Source organism: Miscanthus floridulus, chromosome 11 (genome assembly GCF_019320115.1).
Source record: "Miscanthus floridulus cultivar M001 chromosome 11, ASM1932011v1, whole genome shotgun sequence".
Taxonomy (NCBI): Eukaryota; Viridiplantae; Streptophyta; class Magnoliopsida; order Poales; family Poaceae; genus Miscanthus; species Miscanthus floridulus.
Window position 1 is genome coordinate 6,053,649 of NC_089590.1, and position 8,696 is coordinate 6,062,344.

The window sequence follows — 8,696 nt, forward strand, 5'->3', positions numbered from 1 at the left end:
GATGTAGAGCCCCCGACTATTCTTTTCTAGCAGTTTCTAGACCTTGTTGCTAAGGGTGAGTGGCTATTACGATCATCAATTGCAGGGGAAATCTTCATGTACAATAATGTGTTTTTCAATCTCTTGCAAGCAATTCATTTTTGCATGAAGATGATGACCTCAAAGGACGCCTGTGTACTTTTCTTTTTCATTTGCAATTATTGTTTGTCGAGGTGTTCTATTTTCCGTAATATATATCATATTTGAGAGACTTTTTAGTGCCTCTTTTCGAAGACATACTGTAGGCCACATCTAGTAGAGCTATGGATATAAGCATCCAAGTATTGGTCGGTCCAAGAATCATGAATCTCTTAAAAAATACACAGGTTAATCAGGGAAATTAAAACCCAATGCAGATTGGCACGATCATATCGCTCCTTTTGGTGACACTAAAAATCAAAGACAACAAACAACACTATTACACAAAAACTTTTATAAGGCGTTTGGAAAATAGCATCGGAGACGGTTGGGCCGGTTGCCCGCCCTGGTTATTCATGGTCGGGTAGCCAATCCAGCAATCGCCTCGGTTAATGCTTAATCGAGGCAAGCAACGTAATAGAACCACCTGGGTTAATAGGCATTAATCGAGGCAGTTCAATTAGGTTGCCCGCCTAGCAAAATCGTGGAGGAACCCTAACCCACTCTCCCAGCTACTCTCCTCCCTCTTACTCTGTCACCCGAGCGTGGCGTTGTGCGCTCTCCCTCTCCCTCCATTTCCCGAGAGCGGCGCCCCTCTTCCTCTCCCCTCCGTCTCCCTCTCCCACTGTGGCAGAACCGCCTAATCTAATGCCTTCAAGGAGTATTTGTCTTCCATTAGACACTAAGTAGTCAAGGGAGAACACCAAATTACGTAGTTCCGTCGGGCACACCCCAAGGGAGAACCCAAAAATCCACATTTTCCATCAGGATCACAAATAAGAGAATAAAGCTTACATCATTCTTAACCATTTCTTATATCACTTTTAATACAATATCATAGTATAATAGTTATTGTTATAATAGCAGAATGTAATCATATTATCAGAGTTATGAACAAATTAAATTGAATAGCGGAATATAAACATGTGAACAGAGTTACAGCGGAATTAAACATCTATTCATGACGTGATGAAATATTGGTATATAAACTACGATAACAGATTATAAAACTTTCATTTATAAAAATATTTAGTGAGAGTTATAAATAAGACTATGATCGTAGCGTAAAGGAAATCCTCTCTGAGCCCACCAAGAGGAATCCACACACAAAGTCAGCTCTAGCATTCACCTGTCACCTGTAATAGGGGGAAATAAAACCCTGAGTACTCAATTGTACTAAGCAAGACTTACCCGACAGAAGGAAAGAAAAGACTCTAAGGATATGCAAGGCTATCTAGCTTGTGGGTTTATTGCATCTGTAGGAGCATTACTAAAAGTGCGTCATTATATTCGATTTTTATTAGCAGAGCATTAGTTCATTAAATAACCATTCTATGTAAGCACCTGTGCTACTTTCAAGCAAGTGGTAAGCAATTAAATTTCCATTTCTTCATCTTTCCTCTTTCAATTCTTACTATGGTGCTAGAGTTTAGACAAGGCATACTGGATTTCCTAGCGATTCGCGAATTAGTGCCCCCAGCTAGGTACCCCCAAAACACATGCCCCGCTTGTACCCCGGCATAAGCAGGACCAACCCACTACCCTCCTATCATGGGGTCTAGGTCCCCGTCCAAACTAGGACTCCAAGCCTCCGCCCCTGAGTCCCGGACTTAGTGCGGTGCAAGGACTTCCTAACCCAAAAAACACCCTGATAGTCGGTCTGGAAAGAGCCAGAACCCATGACAAGAGAGTAACAAGTCTTCCAAGCGCCCATACCCAAGTATGTGCTCGGGATAATAAGTCTGTGACTTGCCTAGCGTCTAATGCAATGGCCAGTCCTTAACCGACACAAACAGGGAAAACAGTGTAACCAAGCTATGCCCCGTTGGCTGTAGGACACAACCTCTTACACCCACCAATATCCAAACCATATCCCTGCCCGGTCACCATTTATCATTTCCACCATTTATATATTTCAAGTGATAATAATACAATAATATATTTCCTATCTCTCGCGAGTGACAGACAATCACTCGACTTCTATTGGAGTCCTGTAGCATAGCAATCTACATGATCCTATCATACTAGTAAGACTCATAGGATAAAGGTATATATACAAGTGGGTTTCATTCAACTCCTTAAAACTTAATGCACAAATATAATTTAAAGTGTAGAAAAGTAGGGGTTATGCACCGGGGCTTGTCTGGTAAGATTTAATCAGAAGTTAGTTTTGCATCATGGCGACACGATCTCCAAAAGCATCATTTCTCCAGCAACTCCCAATGACTCCATGATCCATCGACGTTCCTATTATGATATGTATTGATGCAATGCACAAATGTAAATAATCGGCGACAGCCGAAATGCTTAGAAATCCAATTACGTCTCATAAGCTAACAGGATAATTCTAACACGCTAGTCTACGTATCCATGTTGTCGAATAAGGCGTTACTTCCCAACCAATGTTTTAGTTATACAAACCCAAGTTGTTTCTTTATCCCATTCTATCAATTTAATGTTTATTCAAAATAGGGCATCATTATCTATCTAGTAAACTAATTATTCTGGAGCTACAAAAATTACGATGAGCAGCTAATATCGCTAGGAACCCACTGTAAAAATTTTAGATCCAACACTATTACCAATTTATCATAACAAGTGAGTAGTGCTCTCAGATGGCAAAAAAAAAAAAAAAGAACAAGACGAAGTGCATATACCACCACATTCAGTACGTCGACGCACACGCTTTACATGCCTCAGATTCTCCAAAGGGCATACCTGGCTTAACTGCCTGAAAGCAGCGGAATCAAGAAAACATCACTTGGAATGGTATCACACAAATTGGACAATTTTGGGTCAAACAGTGAACCCAGAAAAATGTGTCACAACTTACAAAGAGATAGCGATCAGCATGTTTGCATCATAAAAAAAATTCAAAGACAAAAAAGACCAACATGTCAACTGTATACAAGCACCCCCATTCAGATAACAAACATGGGCCATGAGATCATGAACTTAACATTGATTTCATATTGACAGAGAGAACTAAATTGGGATTGAATGTCATCCCAAGTGGATGAAACAGGATTACTGACTAAAAATGAATGGAGTACAGGAAACACAACAGTTAGTTCCTATCCCATAAGAGTTAGTTAAAATTCAAAAATTAGATATTGGTTCATTTCCTGGACACCATTCCTCAACTGAAAGCACATCCCACCATCTATTATTTGAGCCAAAATATCATAAAAATAAAGCGATAGTGCCCCCAATTCTTGTTAATTTCAGTAAAAATAGCTAAGCAGTAAAGAGTATTACTAAAATGTTTCAAATTCAGACCAAAAGAACAGGGAAAAAAATCCTTTACCTAATGAGAGTACTGGCTAACTTGGGATCAATCTTGGCGGCCACCACATCAACTAGCAAGGCAAAGAAAAACAGTTTTTAATAAAATGAAATCACGATAGCATGAAAAAAAAAACTAACTTTGAGAGCAATTAAAGGGAATACCTGTAGAGTCTTGGGAGAGGGATTCAGGTTGCCCGGGACCTCAATGAGCTCCCATGCCATGATGACCGATTCTCAATGGAAGAAGCTGAAGTGAAAAAGAAATCACAGGAAGATTTGATAGGTAAGCAAAGCAGTTGTAAAGTAGCAGGGCGGCCAATGAGTTGAAGAGTGCCTATGGTGTGTTTCGATGCCTGGGAATTTGGCCCAACTCATTGGTGAGCATGGAAATGAGTGTCAAGAATTAAACTATCTGACAAGGAAACAAACAGCTAGACTGAAGAACAGAGTGGGATTTACTGCCTGAACTGATGGATATTTGGACTAATGATAGATTCAAAATACAAGGAAGCTACTTCACTATACTTCTAACAAGCTAGAGTTTGGTTTTGTTCTTTGATACCCCCACTGAACCAGCCTCCAGCCTTTTATAGGTCAAGGTATGGATCTTTTGGTAATGGAACTAAGAACCTGTCTGGAACACGAAACAGGATTAAACTATTGGCCTATTGCCATTACAAATGTTTGGCGCTAGCAAGAGAAAATCAAAGATAGCTATGACTTCCAGCTTGTACTTTGAACTTGACTGAAAACACAAATATACTGGACTTCTAGACATTTGCACTCACAAAGTGACAAAACTGAATGCCAAAACTTGAGAGTTCCTGAGAATGAGAATCTTTATTGAAAACTAACTGATTTCCTTACTAAACTTGAGGGATTAAGCCTAATCCACACATAGTGAAACAAGGCTGGGAAGCAATCAGCTCCATGCCATTGCCCGCCCCCTCACTGAAATTGCTAAACTACTTCCTAAAGCCTAGCAATCTGGCAAGAATTATTTTTTTATAACTGCTGGAGACTAGTTCACCTCCCATCTCAGGATGGATATGCGATTCCTTTAATTACCTGTGGGAACATTATTGCAAATTTGCAAGACGCAATGGCGGTGGATTCATCAGATTTCAGTTGCAAAATAGCTAATCACAGGATTTCAGGCTTAAGGTAAGCATAATTTACTTGAATTAAATTAGAAAGGAAATTGAGCTGATAGGCCGCACACCTGCTTGCCTACCCGCTGCTAATATGGAGCACAGAGCTTTCAAACTCTGCCAGAAGGTTTTGTTTGTGACAATGGCTGTATAATTGGCATAGGAGCAGCAGAAAAAAAGGATTTTAATGTCTTGGTCCTCTTTACTGTGCAACTCTATAAAAATCTACCCAATCAATTAATCATTCATGGAATGTTTAGATCGGGAAGAACCAGCGAATGGATTCGAGAACAGGAACAGCAATTTACCAGGGGCTCAGACAGTCAGACGAGTAGGCGCTCGGATAGTCGGATCCTGTGGCCAAAAAGCTAATAATTGACATGTATAATGTCGCATAGCTGAAATTGCACACTATATATAGGAAATATATAACACATAATTGAGCATGAATTGAAATTGTTTAACACATATTTGACTTGGCAATTTGGGGACAAACTCTAACTCAGGCTGAGCGATTCGCAAATTGTAATCCCTAACAAACTGAATGTCTCAATTTGAACTTAACAGAATAATGAGGGAAATTGTTAGATTCGTTCATGGTATTCCAGTTCCGGGGTCCTCATTATTAGATTGATAAATAACATCAACTGAAGTAAAGATCGATTTCTTGGTCATAACAACTAGATCTAAAGACTGGTGAATTTTGTTATTCTTCATTTGCAGATCAGTTCACCTTACTCATAGCAGATATTATGACACCATAAGGCTCTCTGTTTGCTAATACATTCCTATGATTTGTTCCCAATTCTCCATTAGTACCAATTATTTCCTGAAAGTATAATATTAGCAACAAAGTTTCTTTCATTATTTCTGGTGAGATGAATCCAAGTCTTATGAAGGTTTCAAGGATTACATCATGCGCAGCAGAAATTTTGGCAATATTCAAATCCTTGTCACTCATATTTTGAGCTGGCAACAAGGGGCTTGATTGTACACATCTGTCATCCATATTTTTCACACTGATCTCAATCGCATGAAGATCCATCTTTTCTTCTTTCTCGCGCTCTATAACTAGGTTTAGGCCATTGTTTTCATTTTTCTTACAAGAAGATAGGGATTGTGATTGAACATGCTCTCAAGAAAAAGGGTCTACACCTAAAGCAATTGATATCAAAAGAAACTGCCAGAGCTACCCTGCTAGTCTGCTATATTGGTAGAAGCAGCATGAGGGAATCCGCACTGGTTATTTAGCATCTACTTATGGTAGAGCAGCAGTTTACAGTCCAGGCAACAGAGCATAAGCAGTCTCTTGACACTCGAAGCTAGGAAAACAAGACTAAAAGGACCACCCAATTGACCGAAACCCTTTATTTGGTCTGAAATGGAATCAACTAACCAGGGATACATTTCACCCTAAGTCTTATCCCCAAACATCAAAGGAGACTCCCACTTGACTTGAACAATTAACCCATTCCAATTATTTTCTACCTCAAATTTTCTTCCTGGCCAATTAATCAACCCTTTAAGTCCATAGGTTAGTTGGAGAAGAGGCATTGGCAATTGACGCTCACTTTGGTAACACTTTGCATAGCACCAATGACAGATACAGAAACGAAGATTGATGATGCACATGAATTACAAGTGATGTACAGAAAGGGAATCCCTTGAATTGCAAATCCCAGATTCGAATGGTATGGTAGCAATGACAATAACGGATATCTCTAGTGCGCTGCAATTGAAGAAAAGTCGTTTGCGATTCCAAGTTCATTGTTCAAAAATGAAGTAATAAAGGGGATTTGAGGATGAGGGATTTACTTAATCTGCTTGCTGCGAGCAAGCTGTGGGGTTGCGCCTGCCGCCGGCCGGACTGCCCAAGCACCGAAACGACGACGCCCCCTGAGCCCCGCCCGGACGGACGCCCGAGCGCTCGCTGGATTGCTGTGCGGCGCTCGCTCGGGAGGAGTCGTGGATGAGAGTTAGGGTTCGTGCGTGCAGGACTGCAGATGCAGGCCGGGTTGGGCTAAAGACGCATTGGGCTGGTTGGTTGGGTTTGCGTTTCAATTATATAATGGATTGGATTTAATAAAAAGGAAAAAAACTCCATTCAGCCCCTCTCAAGTCTCAACTAGTCCAAGAGTCCGATGCAATTCTCTCAATCCGAAAAACTAGACTCTTTCAACTCTTAAAATTGTCTAATTTAGTTCTTTAAGCAGTTTTGAAAACTGTTTTGCCTATTGTGCAGCCGTCCCACGCGGAGCCGCGTGAGAGCCACAAGTGAGGTAAATCAAACATTCGTGATAGTTCACGGAGACAAATTAGGCTATTAAAAATATATTTTTTTTTAAAAAAAAACCAAAATATTTTTGGAAATAACTATACATTCAAAAATACAAAATCTGATTTAATATTATTAAAAAATAACTTAAAAAATTATTTTAACTATAAAAAATATGAACCTATAATTACTACTAAAAATGATTTCGTGAGACATTGCCCCAACATTAACGGAGGCGGTCACAAAATGCAACAGCCTCCTAAAATACCTGAGGATTTTCGGAGACGGTCATTTTATTTAGAGTAAAATGCATCGGAGGTCCATTAACTTTGTTGAGGTGTCATCTAGGTCCATCAACTTTGAAACTGTATTTTTTAGTCCATTAACTTTCGTTTGGTGCCATCTAGGTCCATCAACTTTGAAACTATATTTTTGGTCCATGAACTTTTAAAATGGTTCACTGTAGGTTCACGCATGCATGCATGCACGTCGGCTTCGGCCTCCGGTCTTTGCGCGCGTACAGCAACCACTGCATGGACCTCCGGCGGCAGTGCCACGCATGGACCTCACACGTAGCACGCCACGCGGCGGCGCCGCTGCAGGCCGGCCCTATAGAGGGAGGCCAGCCAGGGCCAGTGTCCGTCGCTGTGGGGCAGTGGCCGGCAGTGGCTACCCTATGTTGTGCCCGCCCGCCCACGTGAGCCCACGCCGCAAGGCTTAGTGGCTCACCGGCGCCGTGGCGGCGTGTGCAGAGGATTAAGCGCTACAGCAGGCAGGTGCCCACACACCACCACACGACGACGCCGCTCCCGTGCTCCGTCACCGAGGCCGTGCACATTGCTTGCCTGCCCACAGGCCTGCACACAGCAAGAGGCAAGCATACAGGCAGCTGAGCTCGCCACCACGCGCGTGTTCACGTTCAGTTCACCTCCCCCGCTACATGCCACCCAGCCCCTGCTCGTGTCGTCCCATCGCCCTGAGCCATGGCAGAGCAAGTTGGCTACACCATCGCCACCTGCTGCAGCAAGGCACACACGCTGCCCTGCTCCACTCACCTCTGTCGCACCATCACTCCTCATGCATGCTCCATCGCCTCAGCGCCACCGTCGTCGCAAGCAGGTGACGCTCGTAAGCCGATGCCCACTGTAGTGCTGCCATTAAAGGCGAGTTGCTATGCTCGCCGGCTGTAACACCCTAGGTGTTTGGCTTCCACAAAATTGCATTTCATCTCATAAACATATGCATCATCCATGTCACCATGCCATTATTACTGAAACATACATATGCAACATTCGTAAATTCTGTTGTTTCATACTTGATTGCTTATGAATGGTAGTAGTGCAACATGTGAATGTAACATGAGTTTCTCATACCTTGAAACATGGCAACATGGTAGGAATGTGGCAAGTTAAGCTTGCAACAAAAGTAGTGCAACATGTGAAACATGGAATTACAACAATTGAGTGAATTGATTGTTTTATGCTTCATCACATGTGATCATTAGAAATTGGTATAACAATTGTGTAAAGTGGTTGATCATGGTCTAATACACCTTAACTACACTTAGGGTAATTGTTTGGACATTGTTCATGTAGATCAAAATGACAAAATTGCCCTTAAGTGGAGGTTTGACTTGAAATGACCCCTAGAGTGCCACTGTTTGACTGATTCAAAAGACCAACTTAGAGACTTTGCATGGCTGTGCACTCTTACCAAAGTTGTAGCTAATTTATCAAGGAATAAAAGTTATTTTATGATCATCTCATGAAAATGGCTAGAACATGCTCAAACATGGCCCACAAGTC

General features: G+C 41.6%; 1 long non-coding RNA gene across 1 annotated transcript; it reads right to left on the minus strand.

Annotated features, from left to right (window-relative positions):
* Nucleotides 1-2,785: 2,785 nt before the first annotated feature.
* LOC136494298 (uncharacterized) lies at nt 2,786-6,656 on the minus strand. The gene is made up of 4 exons (XR_010768553.1): nt 6,432-6,656; nt 3,628-3,712; nt 3,485-3,536; nt 2,786-2,908 (listed from the first exon to the last, which is right to left on the minus strand). It is a non-coding gene; the product is annotated as an uncharacterized lncRNA (long non-coding RNA).
* Nucleotides 6,657-8,696: the final 2,040 nt, after the last annotated feature.